The sequence below is a fragment of the Leptonychotes weddellii genome, chromosome 10 (assembly GCF_054177405.1).
Source record: "Leptonychotes weddellii isolate Sample4059 chromosome 10, ASM5417740v2, whole genome shotgun sequence".
Taxonomy (NCBI): domain Eukaryota; kingdom Metazoa; phylum Chordata; class Mammalia; order Carnivora; family Phocidae; genus Leptonychotes; species Leptonychotes weddellii.
In genome coordinates, this window is record NC_138378.1 from 57,050,954 (window position 1) to 57,064,836 (window position 13,883).

Below are 13,883 nucleotides of genomic sequence, written 5' to 3' on the forward strand. Positions count from 1 at the left end.
CTTGGTCTGGTCACTGTGCAGGCATACAGCACCTCTCTTCTCTCGAACCCCCGCCCCATTTCTAACTTGCAGTTTCTATGCTGCCATGCACTTGGTGTCCAGAGAATATATTGTTTGTTTAAACTGTGGGTCGGCTTAGAGTAAATATGGGTAGAGCAAGGGCTTTAAGTATTCTCATCTGAGAACTTGAATTTTATTATGATGTCTTCCACGTGTGGTATCAGTAAATGTTAAAATGAGTATTTTTTTCATCATTTTTCAGCTTACTCATTTCTCAGCTTTTGATAGGTGAGGTTTTATTTCAGTTCTGTTAATGAGCTAAAGGTTTTTAATTGTCCTATTTTTTAAAAAATAAAATTGTATGTCGCGTGGTAATACATAACACAAAACTGGGGTGTATTACTTGGAGTTCCTAGTCTATAATTTTGGTCAAAATGTTTCTTTTGACATTAATTTTCTTAAGTGGTTAAAAGGTATCCTTATTTGCCTTTACTTCTCCCAAGACCCCTCCCAGATACCTTTCTAAAGAATAGACTAATTTCACAATGTTTAAATTTTCTTTTTTTTTTTTTAGCTGGTAGAGAATCTAGATCAAAAACATTGAAGCTGTCCTAATTATGTTTATTTTCTTTCTTGGATTCATTACGAGCTATCGAATTATTTGAAGACCCTTAGTTTTCTACAGGCCTAAAATTTATAGAATAGTGCCCTTTAGGTTTATACAAGGAGGATAAATGTATTCTGAGTGGTTTTAGATAGAAAATAAAAGGATAAAAGTAAAGTGTTGTTATCCAAAAAATCATCTTGTTTTAGTCCTTAGAGTCTTTGTATTTCTGATGAGACTAAACTGCAGGGTTTGTAAAAATGGTTGCCCTTATTAGAGAAGGAAATGGCCCAGATTACAATTGCTCACCATTAGTAACTGAATATTCTTTGTAAATTATTAGCAGGATCACAGTGAGCTCATTGAGCTCATTGTTAAGCACTTCCCCAAATCAGAGATTCTTTTCTGGATTAAGGCTAGCAGGTGTAGTCCCTTGCTCCACTCAGTCCCTCAGCTGAGAGTTGTTTTGCTTTGTTGGTTTTTATTTGTTTGTAGCTGCCTTTTGGCGTTATGGGAGATGTGGAGCGGGGCGGGGGGGGGGGGTGTCGACGCCCGTCTGTAGAGGGGCGTCTGCGGTACTAACACACACTGTTAACAGTGCTTAGGGAAGGTGCCTGGTTTGCCTAACTGAGGCGGCCTCCCTTGAAAGGACAGAGAGAAAGGCAAGACTAACTCACCAATCACCTCTCGCTAGACATGAAACACTTTGCTTTTTACTACTATCACCAACATGTATCTTCTCCTGCCTGGGATTGGTTGTAAAACAGAAGCTACCATTTTTGAGCCCCTATGATATACTCAGCTGTACTTACCTTATATCATGTTTTCCTCTTAGAAACCCTTGTAAAAGAAGGCAATTGTTCCTATTTTTAGATGGAAACACTGAGACTTAGATTTCACACAACTAGCAGAGTGGTTGAATTTGATTTTCGGGCTCTCTGAAGCTACAGCATATGTTCCTTGTGTTCCACCACACTCTGCCAATAATGCTGGCCAGATAAGAATGTTTCAGTGAATGGTGTATTTGTTAGTTTATTACATAAGATACTTTCTCCATAGAAAATGAAGTATAACTTACTAGGATTTTATGCTTCTCTAGTGTGCAGTATCTATATGGTAAAATTTAAATTGTGGCACTCTTTTTATAGACTAAAAAGGAATTTTGGAGCAAAAAAAAAAGAATGAGGACTGTGTTCCTGGGCCTTGCCTAGCACTATGCAGATTAACTAGGCTGTAGATGAACTACAGTTTCAGCTGCTGTGGAACACTGAAATCCCCATAGTGTTTCCTAGGAAATCATATAGAAGTTTAAATGGTTAATAGAATTTGCAGTCTGACAACTATTGTATATCGGAAGATACAGACATTTTGTCATAACCCAGAACTGAGTGGGGTAATTATTTTTTAAAAGAAAGAAAAGCTAAAGCTTTATGCTAGATACCACTGGTAACATTTTTGAAGGCTCCTGTCGTTTGAGTGTGTCCTGTGCCAAAGGCTTTAATAGATGTGGTTTCGAATCCTCATACCCAACCCAAAAGGTAGGTGTCATTATCCTCATTTTACCAAGAGGGAAATTTGGTTCAGAAATTGGACATCCAAGTATGAATACATCCAAGTTCACAGCATTCTGAAGTGGTAAAGCTGGAAATGAACCTCCTGTCCTCCCCCATTCCCACTTAGACTGTCTCATGCCTGTCCCTTGCCACTGGAAGCGAAAGGCAGGCAATGTCTCTGCAAGTGATTTGGTTTAAGAATCGGATTTTGACGGCCTGGAGTACCCTCCTACACTGGAAGTTAGAGTTGTGTGAGTCAAATTTGAGAAACGGAGATGCAAATTTTATTTACTCGTTTTTTATTAGAAATAGCCCTTAAATTATCTTTTGGGGGAAGGTATTAATGCAGCGTAACACTGTGACTTGATTCTTATTTTGATGTCCCCTTTCTTCTTTTTTTGAATGGACTGTTGTATTTCTGTTAATATGCAGGAAAAAAAGTATAGGAGCTTTTTAAGCTTCATCCCTTGAAATTAGGCATGTGGTTTCAAACATTCTTACCTGACCATTACTAGTATTCTCGTTAAGAAGTAGAACTTATTTACCTAGACCCATTAGTTTTAATAATGTCAAAACATTTCTGAGTAGCATACAAACCTACACAAAGGGGTGGGGCTCTCATAGTTGACAGGCATAGAGTAGACAGCAAAACATTCACAGCAAGCCTATGAATATACCTTTTACTCTACATTCTTTGGGTCAGTATTGTTTCACTCATTACAACTAAAATGGAACAGCTAGTAATTTTCTTTTGATTATGTATTGCTAGCTTTGTCAACTTTTAATATCAGTTCCATACTTTTCTTGCTCTATAATAGTTATAAAAATATAGAAATGATGTATTCCTTGAGGTTTTAAAAAGGCTTTGTAATGACACTTCTCGGACTTAGAGCTGTTAGTGTACAGTTAGTTCTAAGCTGTATTCGAGATAGAAAACCTGAACAGTCTGATAATAATGGAAGAAACTCACCTCTAGGATATTACTAATCTCTCAGGTGTATTAATGTCTACATCTATAAAACTGAGAGCATTTTTACTCACGGGATTGTAAGGAGAAGTAAAATTTTTATATCAGTGCCTGGCACATGGTTAGCATTCAATAATGGAAATCATATCCTCAGCCATCAGTGTCATCATCATTATTATTATTGTTTTCAGGTTTCTAGATGTTTGCCTGTTGGTTTTGGGGTTTTTTTTTTAATGTTTTTTAATGTTTTATTGCTTACTTCAAAGACTCTTGGATTTGTCAGTTTAAAAAACGTAGCTGCCAGACATTTTTCTCTTTTATTTGTCTGGAGCCTATCTCTGGCGTAACTAATTTTAAAAAAATACATTTTTCAGGAAATGAGAAGGGATATAGCCACAAACACGAAGTTTTTTTAATTGTAAAAGAATCTTATGTACAGCTTCTTGCATAAAAGAGAACACATACTAGGATGCCTGAGTGGCTCAGTTGGTTAAGCATCTGCCTTGGGATCAGGTCATGATCCCAGGGTTCTGGGATGGAGCCTGCATCAGGCTCCCTGCTCACCAGGAAGGCTGCTTCTCCCTTTCCTTCTGCCTTTCCCCCTGCCCGTGCTCGCTCGCTCTCTCACTTTCTCTCTCAAATAAATAAAATCTTAACCAAAAAAAAAAGAGAGAGAGAGAACACATACTAACAGAGGTAACAGTGGGTATCTCTGGGGGGGGGTGGAGCTTCAGGTGAGGTTAGACTTTTTTCAGTAGTTTATATAGTGTTTTAATTCTTCCGTAATATGTATGTGTTTCATTTTTACAAGAAATAGTTTGTACTTTTTTCACTGTTATGCTCTAGGAACCATTCATATACCTTTATCATTACATACTTAAGATGATCTTTGTAGACTGTTGTTTCCCTAAATTGTTCCATAGAATGAATGACCATTAGTTTTAGTAAATGTCGTATCAAAGCTGTTATAATGTGTTCTATCAGAAGTTGGCAAACAATGACCTAGAGGCCAGATCTGGCTTGCCACTTGTTTTTGTACAGCCTGTGAGATAAGGATAAATTTTACATTTTTAAATGGTTGAAAAAAAAAATCAGAAGAAAAGGAATTTTGTAACAAGTGAAAATTACGTGAAATTTGAATTTCACGAACCACAAAGTTTTATTGACATGCAGTCATACTTACTCATGTACTTATTTTCTGTGGCTGTGTTCAGGCTATAAATGGCAGAGTTCAGTAGTTGCCATAGAGAACGAATGGCCTGGAAAGCCTAAAACACTTAATTGTTATGTGGCCCTTTTCAGAAAAAGATTGCTGACCCCTGTACTACATTGGAGAAATCTGTTTAAAATTTTGTTCTGCTGTTGGGTTTTTGTGTTGTTGTTGTTGTTTTAACTTTGCCTGCTTTCGGGTAACCATCTAGTCTAGAATACGCAATTGCTAAATTAAAAATAAGAGCATTTTGATATCATCAAATTGACATGAAGAAAAAAAATCCCCAATATATGAATATGCTGTTTTCTAAATGGCCTATACTTTTCAGTTTTGGATCCCTCTTTTACTTAAGAGTTACGAGCTTTATATTTTCCTAGTGGTTGTTTTGTTTAATATTTGGTTATTAATTCCCACTGTGGTCAAAATGTGGCCTGCATAATTTAAATTTTTCTTATTATGCAATGTATCATGCACAGGAAAGAATGAATAAAATGTAAATGCAGTCTGAAGAATAGTTAATAAGTAAAACCATGTACTCATCACCCAGGCTAAGAAACAGAAAATTACCAGTGTTTTATTTTTTTATTTTTATTTATTCTTTTATTTTTTTAAGTAGGCTCCATGCCCAACACAGGGTTTTAAACTCATGACCCTGAGATTAAGGTTGTATGCTCTACCTACTGAGCCAGCCAGGTGCACCGCCCCGCTCAGTGTTTTAGAAGCTTCCTGAGTTCCTCTTCCTAATTCTGTATCCTTCCCTTCAATAGGGAGCCATTTCCTCGGTTTTTACATTTTTATTATATATCCATATATGCCTAAATTCAGTGGTTTGCCTGATTAAAAGGTAACTTGATTCAGGGGCACCTGGGTGTGGCTCAGTCAGTTAAGCATCTGACTTCAGCGTAGGTCATGATCTCTGGGTCATGGGATCGAGCCCCGCATGGGGCTTCCTGCTCAGTGAGGGGGTCTGCTTGTCTCTCTCCCTCTCTCTCTTTCTCTCTCTCTCTCCCCCTCTGCCTCTCCCCCGCTCATGCTCTTTCTCTCAAATAAATAAAATCCTTTTTTTAAAAAAAAGGTAAATTGATTCATAATGTAGGTATCATCCCTATTGTTTCTTTCTCTAAACATTTTGTTTTTGAGATTCACATGTAGATGCAAACAGCTGTAGTTGATCATGCCTGCTATATAGTAATACATTATATGAATCTACATTAATAGACCAGTGAGGCTTCACTTAGATATCTCAGTGACAGTCTCAACTGCAACATTTCCTAACTTGAAATAATTACTCTGTCCAACCCCTCACTTGCCAAACTGCTCTGTCTGTTGTGTTTCCTGTCTCCGAAATAGCATCTTCATCCTCCCATTTCCCCAAGCCAGAGACTTGGCAGGGTTTTTTTTTTTTTTTAAAGATTTTATTTATTTATTTGACAGAGAGCACAAGTAGGCAGAGAGCCAGGCAGAGGGAGAGGGAGAAGCAGACTCCCCGCCGAGCAGGGAGCCCGACGCGGGGCTCGATCCCGGGACTCCAGGATCATGACCTGAGCCGAAGGCAGTTGCTTAACCAACTGAGCCACTCAGGCACCCCTGCAGGATTTTTTTTGACTGTCTCTTCTTCATTCCCCAATTTCCAGTCAATCCTATAGATTTGACTTCTTAACATTCCATATCCATCTTTACTTTCACTATCCAGTCGAGCTCTTATGTATACGCTGCAGTAGTTTTCAGTGCAGCATTAACATTCTGTCTTGTTCTCTGATCACGGATTCCAGAGCTTACCTCTTCAGCCTCACCTGTGTACTCTTCCATTCACTTGCTAGTCTCTGCGCATTTAGCCATTATTCAGGCCATGCTCACTCCTGCTTTGGGACATTTGCAAATGCTGTTCCCTCTGCCTGTAGAACACAGTCCTAATTCATCCTTCAGGACAGAATTTTGAAATTATCACCTCCTCAGAGAGAGGTCATCTTTGCTCACCATCCCTTAAACTAGGTCATGTCTCTGTACTTTTAGGACTTTGTACTACACCCTGCTGGCACTATTATAAATTTTAATTAAATGGTTATTGAGGAAGACCTCTTATCTGATTAAAATTAAGACCAGTAGGCTACAAAGTCTAATAAAGCGAGAAGGGATATATAAAAAGGTATATATACCTTAAATATTTTACTCTAAGAATAAGACTACATGTTCATTTGTCAGATTTTTTATTAAGGAGCCAAGATCTTTTCTTTGAGAGTAGGTTCACTAGTTGCAGTTCCATATTGATTTCCTTGTAGAAACCATACCCACAATATATCCTCTAAGATTTCCAGTTTGGGTTTTTTAAGTAGAACAAAAATTCAGACTCTCATGATGCATTCTGACTTTACAATTCCTTATATTATTCCTTGCAATATTTTTTCTAATTTTTTTTTTTTTACTATTTTCTTATACCTAATTCAACAGTGGTACCTTCCCTTTTTTTCTCTCTTATTTTATTTTTTATTATTAACATATAATGGGTATCTCCCTTTTAGTCACTATTTCAAAGTCATTCAACTCAGTCTTCCCACTCCTCCACATTTCATTAGGTTGATTAACAATTAAATCACATAATTACAATACTAAGTATAAATAACATGAACTGTTTTGGAAGCTAACATAGCTAACTCAGTAAAAGTATAACTCAACCTGTGGGAACAGGAATATCTGGGTGTAGTAGATCATTGGGCCTCACATTTTTTGAGTGCACATGTACATGGTCTACTGTATTAATATATTATGTGTCTTGTAAAAGTATAAACTATATGAGTTTGAATTATATGACCATTTATTACCCACAAGACAGTAATTTTATACAGTTGAACATAATATTAAATAGCAGTGTAAAAGATAAATAGGCATCCAGTTAGATAATATAGACCATGTCACAATAGAGTGTATAAATAACAGTTATAAAATAACATTTTGGGGACACTTGGGTGGCTCAGTCAGTTAAGTGTCCGATTCTTGATTCAGCTCAGGTCATGATCTCAGGATCGTAAGATCAAGCTCCGTGTCGGGCTCTGCACTGCGTGTGGAGCCTTCTTGAGATTCTCTCTCTCCCTCTGCCCCTCCCCTCCCTTCTCTCTCCCTCTCTTCCCCCTCCCAAACAAACAAACAAATAAAATAAATAAATCAGAGGGGGAGACGAACCATGAGAGACGTTGGACTCTGAAAAACAAACTGAGGGTTCTAGAGGGGAGGGGGGTGGGAGGATGGGTTAGCCTGGTGATGGGTATTGAGGAGGGCACGTTCTGCATGGAGCACTGGGTGTTAAGCACAAACAATGAATCATGGAACACTACATCAAAAACTAATGATGTAATGTATGGTGATTAACATAACAATAAAAAAAATTTTTAAAAATAAGTAAAATAAAATAAAATAACATTTTAAAAAGCCCAAACGGTTCTCAGATTCTTTAAGGGACTATAGCTATGACAGCCATGCATTCCTGGATTTCTGGTTCACTCTTAATATTAAAACATTGTATTATCTCTCTCTAAAAATTATTGAAAGTGCCACCAAAATATCAATCAAAACTTGTATCTCCTAAACTGCCTCTCATACCTGAAGTTGGCACAGAAATACTTTAATCAGTCCATGTGTCTCTGTGACTGAAAGACTTTTCACTGGGCAGATATTACCATGACTAAGTAGTCTAGATGGACTCAGCAGGAGAGGAGAGGAGAGGTGTGGGTTGGGTTATAGTCCTCCTCTTTACCACTGTGGCAGGCCATGTAGTCTTAAAACTTGTTGAATTTAATTTATTTCTAATAAAGTATGGATTAAGTCCCATTGAAATGAACCCCAGGAACTGTTTCAATTATTTCGTTTTGTGGAAATTTTGTAACAGATACTACTTGGCATGAAGAGGGACATTGCCTATAGTCCTTTTTTTTATATATGTAAATTTTTGTAGTAATGGAATTTGACCTCTAATTTTCCATAATTTTGATTTATAGCTTATCCTGTTAGGTATCATTTTTCAACAAAAACTCTTCAACTTATAACAGTTATAAAACCAGTTATAAATTATGATAGTCCTTGGAGGAAGGAATGACTTTTTAGAAATTTGTTTTGGATAGTTTTAAGGATAGCTATGCAGGTGTAGAATGTGAAAGCTTGTAATGGATGATACATTGGTATTCTAGAATCAGTACATTTGAAATTTAACACTTTTTTAGTCCTGTGTGACTTCATATAAAACCCTAAAGTAATAGACTTATAAGTTAGGTCTCGAAAAGTTACAGCTAAATACATTTCCAAAAATTTAATAACAAACCAAAGAACCTCAAAACTAACATTGTAAATATTAAGATAGTTGAAGGGCCTTTCTGATTCTTCTTATATGGACTCTTCTGTGAATAACTATCAGCGTTTTCTTCTTTGCAGTATTACAGCTGCCCACACAGCATTCCCCATGTCAAGAAAAGTCCACTTTCTATCCCCAAGGAATGTGGAAGCATAATAGTCTTTCTTTAAATTAGAATATTTTATCACGATGCAATCTCACAACAGTCTCCAGATGAGGAATGGAGAATATATGAAATTTCATGCTCTATGAAACTGAACCACAGGCTCAGAGTTAGAAACTGCCTTCTGTAACCTGGCACGTACGCGTGTTTTCTGCAGGTCCCACTTATTCATACAACTTCCGCAGAACTGTCTAAGGAAGATAAGTGGTTTTAAGTTGGGTTGCTCTCTCAAATGGACAGTCATCTTTCAGGTATAATTTGCTTGTCAAAGAAACATCTGTAGATTGCTATAGAATTTATCTTATAAACGTGAAGAGAGATTTTTGGACTTCTTGAATATTGCCCTTCTGGTGTCTACAGCGGTATGGTTTATAAACTTACATACTCTAGACCAGCGTCAGCAAACTTGCTCTGTAAGAGGCCAGATAGAAAATATTTTAGGCTTTGTATGCTACATGTGGTCTCTGTCGAATGTTCTTTGTGGGTTGCTTGTCTTTGGTTTTTTTATCACTTTAAAAATGTAAAAACCATTCTTAGCTAGGGTCCCTACCGAAACAGGCCATAAGCCAGGTTTGTCCACTTGGGCTGTGGTTTGCTGACCCCTGCTCTAAATCAGTACTGTCCAATAGAAATACAATTTGAACCATACATGTGATTTTTAATCTTTTAGTAGCTACATTTAAAAAGCAAAAAGCAGATGAAATTAATTTTAATAATATATTTAGCTAATTATATACAAACTATTAGTCATTTCAGTCTGTGGCACAGGCCACATTTCAGGGGCTCAGCGACCACATGTATTAGAGAGCATGCTCCAGATGAAAGCTACTCAGAATAAGGGCCATGAACTTGTAGTTTGTTACCGGTCTCTGACAAATTAGGTATAGGAATTAAAAGTAAGCATTTAAAATATTTTATAGCTATTTGATAGTTCTTTTATGTCTATTCTGCCTAATAAGAAAATTGGCACTTGTATTTCATAGATCTTTTTTTACATTTCATTTTTCCTAATAATTTATTCTTATCTTACAAAAGAATCGGTCTGCAAAATTAAAAAAAGAACCTGCCTCTTCATTCTGGATGGTTGAAGAGGCACTGCTGTAAACAGTCTTTCCTAAGACTCTGCAGGCCTCTTGTGTACATGGCAAAAATAAAACCAAGAGAAACAGTGAGGAGATTGTGGTAGGTAGTTTTATTTAGAACCTCTCACGCCCTGCCAACTGCCCCAGAGCAGTGTCCTTTTTACTTATCTCTTTCAGAGCTACCATTGGAGCCCGTGGCTGGAGTATCCTCCTCAGTGGTTTTTCTTCTCTACTGAAGAATCACCCAGAGAGAGCTTATTAAAAAAAAAAAAACAAAAAACAGCAGTGTCCAGGCCCATCTCCAGACCAATGAAATCACAATCTCTTGGGAGGGAGGGGGCCTATGTATCATGTAGTTTCAAAAGCTCTCCAGGTGATTATATTATGTAGCCAGTGTTTATTGTGTGGATCCCTCACCCTAGGGGGGGGCAGAAAATTGCTATTTTTCCATTTGGAAAGAATCACTCATCTGGGCAGGGGGTTTTCTGTGTGGTGTACTATTCACTCTCTTTAACACTGAAAAGGGGACTTTCCAGTTAAGAATGTCAGATTGAACATTGGCATTTTAACTACTCATTCCTGGAACCCCACTAAAATTAAAGGAATATAAAAAGTATAAGGCATAAACCCACAAGAAGTAAGCCTGATTGGTTAACAAGTTTTTGGTAGAAGCAGTAGCTAGAAATTAACAGAATGGAGAAAATTATCTAAATGCCTGCAAATGAGGATGTTAAAAAGAAGCAAAGCAGTTTATACTGCTGGCTCAGAAATTAGAGCAACCAGTTAGTTCAGAAGGTAAGGGTGAAATATAAAGCTGAACACTGGAATGGTTGAAAGTCTGTATGCTCATGAGACTGTTGCTCTTTTACCTTGGATAAAACTATAGGTTAGAGTTTGGAGAAATTTTCTAAGACGGTCAGTCAGAGCTTGAGGTGTATCTTTTGAAAATAAGGACACCTTTTAAAAAATAGAGACTAAGCAAAAGCCTGAAATGTTGTGGTTAAAACCCTACCATTCCCCTTGCCCTGTTCTCAGAACATGGCAGTCAGCTGTCTGCCCCAGAGAGGAAATTGGAACATTTCTCTCTGGGATAAACAGCCAGGAGAGGGGTGCCTGATTGGCTCAGTCGTTAAGCGTCTGCCTTCGGCTCCGGTCATAATCCCAGGATCCTGGGATCAAGTCCCACTCAGGCTCCTTGCTCAGCGGGGAGCCTGCTTCTCCCTCTGCCTCTCTCTCTGTCTCTCTCCGTCTCTCATGAATAAATAACAAAATCTTTTTTTTTAAAAGACTTATTTATTTGAGAGAGAGAGAGAGAGAGAAGGAGAAGATAGAGGGAGAGTGAGAGGGAGAAGCAGACTCCCCACTGAGCAGAGAGCCTGACGTGGGGCTTGATCCCAGGATCCTGGGATCATGACCCGAGCCACTTAACCAACGGAGCCACCCAGGCACCCCCCCCTTTTTTTTTTTAAGATTTATTTATTTGAGAGAGAGAGAAAGAGATGAATAAATAAAATCTTAAAACAACAACAACAACCACCAGGCACGAGACTTAACAGATCTTGACTTTCCTGGATTTCCTAATAAAAAAGCAACTCACTGCCTCTCATTACCTTGTGGGAAAGCCAACCAGTTGACAAGTACCTTACCCAACCACCTGCACCACCATGCACACAGAGCTTCTGATCAGCATGGTAGTGGCCACATCAACTGTGATGGACAGCTGGGGCTCATCAGACCCTTGTGGAAAGCCTATAAAATTAAAAAAAAAAAAAAAAAGACCTAAAGATTTAAGAAGAGGAAGAAACAGATAAAAATATTTAAAATGTTAAAAAAAAAAAACAGAAGAAAACATTTGAAAAATTTGTATCCTCTGAGAAATGTGATATTCATCCAAGAAACTAGAATAGGATGTTATTAAAAAGAACATTCAGAGAATAAGAAAACAGTCTTAGAAATTAAAGCTGTGATAGGAAACATTCTAACTGCAGTAGAAGTGTTGCGAAGTGATACCAAAAAAATCTTCCAGACAGTAGAAAAGGAAAAGAAATGTGATATTGAAAAGAAAATCTATACAGTCATGGGACACCTGGGTGGCTCAGTTGGTTAAGCATCTGCCTTCAGCTCAGGTCATGATCCCAGGGTCCTGGGATCGAGTCCCGAGTCGGCCTCTGCACTTTGTGGGGAGTCTGTTTCTCCCTCTGCCTGGTGCTCCCCCTGCTTGTGCTCTCTCTCTCTCTGACGAATAAATAAGTAAAATCTTTTAAAAAAGAAAAGAAAGAGAAAGAAAGAAAAGAAAGAAAGAAAGAAAGAAAAAATCTATACAATCAGAAGATGAATAGAGGTCTACTGTTAACAAAAGGACTTTCAGGAGGGAGGGCCAGGGGCAGTGAGAAGGACATGGAAAGGACACAGTGAATGTAAAAAAGGCTCAGGCTAAGGATAAAGAGAAGCAGCTACAACTTCCTACAAAATAAAAATAGGTCACATGACAGGAGACTGGGAATTGCTGGGATAATGGACTTACTTTCCTTGATTCCCTGGGATTAGAATCAAAGATGGAAAGGAGTGGCCAGCAGTGCTACTGTTTGTTACGAGCCTTGTACTTCGAGACGACAGGCTTACGTCGTTTTATCTCACGTTCCTTCATTGCGCCTCGCAGATACTGTGTATTTTAGTTTGAAGGTCTAAGGCAGCCCTCTGTTGAGCATGTCTGTTGGTGCTGTTTTTCCCACAGCGTTTGCCCACTTCATGTCTCTGTGCCCCATTTTGGTAATTCTTGCAATATTTCAAGCTTTTTCATTATTATTATTATTATTATATTTGTTATGGTGATCTGTGATCGGTGATTACAACTTAACTGAAAACTGGTTAGCATTTTTTAGCAATAAAGCATTTTTTAATAAGGTATGTACATTGTTGCACACTTAGTAGACTGCAGTGTGGTATAAACATAACTTTTCTGTGCACTGGGAAACCAGAAAATGCATTTGACTTGCTTTATTTCAATACTCACCCATTTAAATCTAAATATTTTCTTTCTTTCCTCCTATTTGCCTTTCTACTCAAACTGCTTCTTTAAAATCACAGAAAAAAATTCAGTACATTGCAGAGTAGGGAGGAAAGATACTGAGTTTTCCCAAGTGATTGATCTGTAAGCTTTAGATTTCCAGATGAGTGGAATATAGCAGTTAGTAATTGAAATCGGGAAGATCACTACTCAAAGATTTTTGAACTAATTTTAATGTGTCACACAAATGTCCTGATTTCAACTTTGGAGCAGTGGAATACAGATACGTTTCAGCAATACAGAACGTATTTTCCCTTGGTAACACTTGAGGCGGTGCCTGAATTATTTGTCGTAAGGAGACAGAAATCAGTGTCATAATGAAAGTAGGTTGATGCGTGGGGAAAAGAACCCAGAGTTTAATTGAGAGGGTTTGTTTCCTTTCCCATGAGATCTGAGTATTCCATCTGAAAGGAAATGGGGAGTGAGGACTGGCCTGACTAATGATGCCCTGAGTGCTGCGAGAGGCCAGAGTGCCAGGGACCTTAAGACTGTGACCAGCGTCACCGAAATTTCCAGTGCGGGGGGTACTGCCCGTTTTGTTTGCACACACCACCTTAACTTCAGTTTCTCCTCTTCCTATTTTGTCTTTAGATCTTATGATCAATGGATAAAGTGGGGAAGATGTGGAATAACTTCAAATACAGGTGTCAGAATCTCTTCGGTCACGAGGGAGGGAGCCGTAGTGAAAATGTGGACATGAACTCCAGCAGATGTTTGTCTGTGAAAGAGAGAAACATCAGTATAGGAGACTTGGCTCCTCAGCAACAAAGCAGTCCCTTAAGAGAAAATGTTGCCTTACAACTGGGATTAAGCCCTTCCAAGAATCCTTCAAGGAGAAACCAAAACTGCGCCGCTGAAATTCCTCCGATTGTTGAAATAAGCATTGACAAGGATA

At 38.1% G+C, this 13,883-nt stretch overlaps 1 long non-coding RNA gene across 3 annotated transcripts in view; it reads right to left on the reverse strand.

The window, feature by feature from the left end:
• LOC145723890 (uncharacterized) overlaps positions 1 to 13,883 on the reverse strand; it is a 1,084,435-nt gene that overhangs the window by 923,559 nt on the left and 146,993 nt on the right. The gene's annotated exons all lie outside the window — the stretch shown is intronic.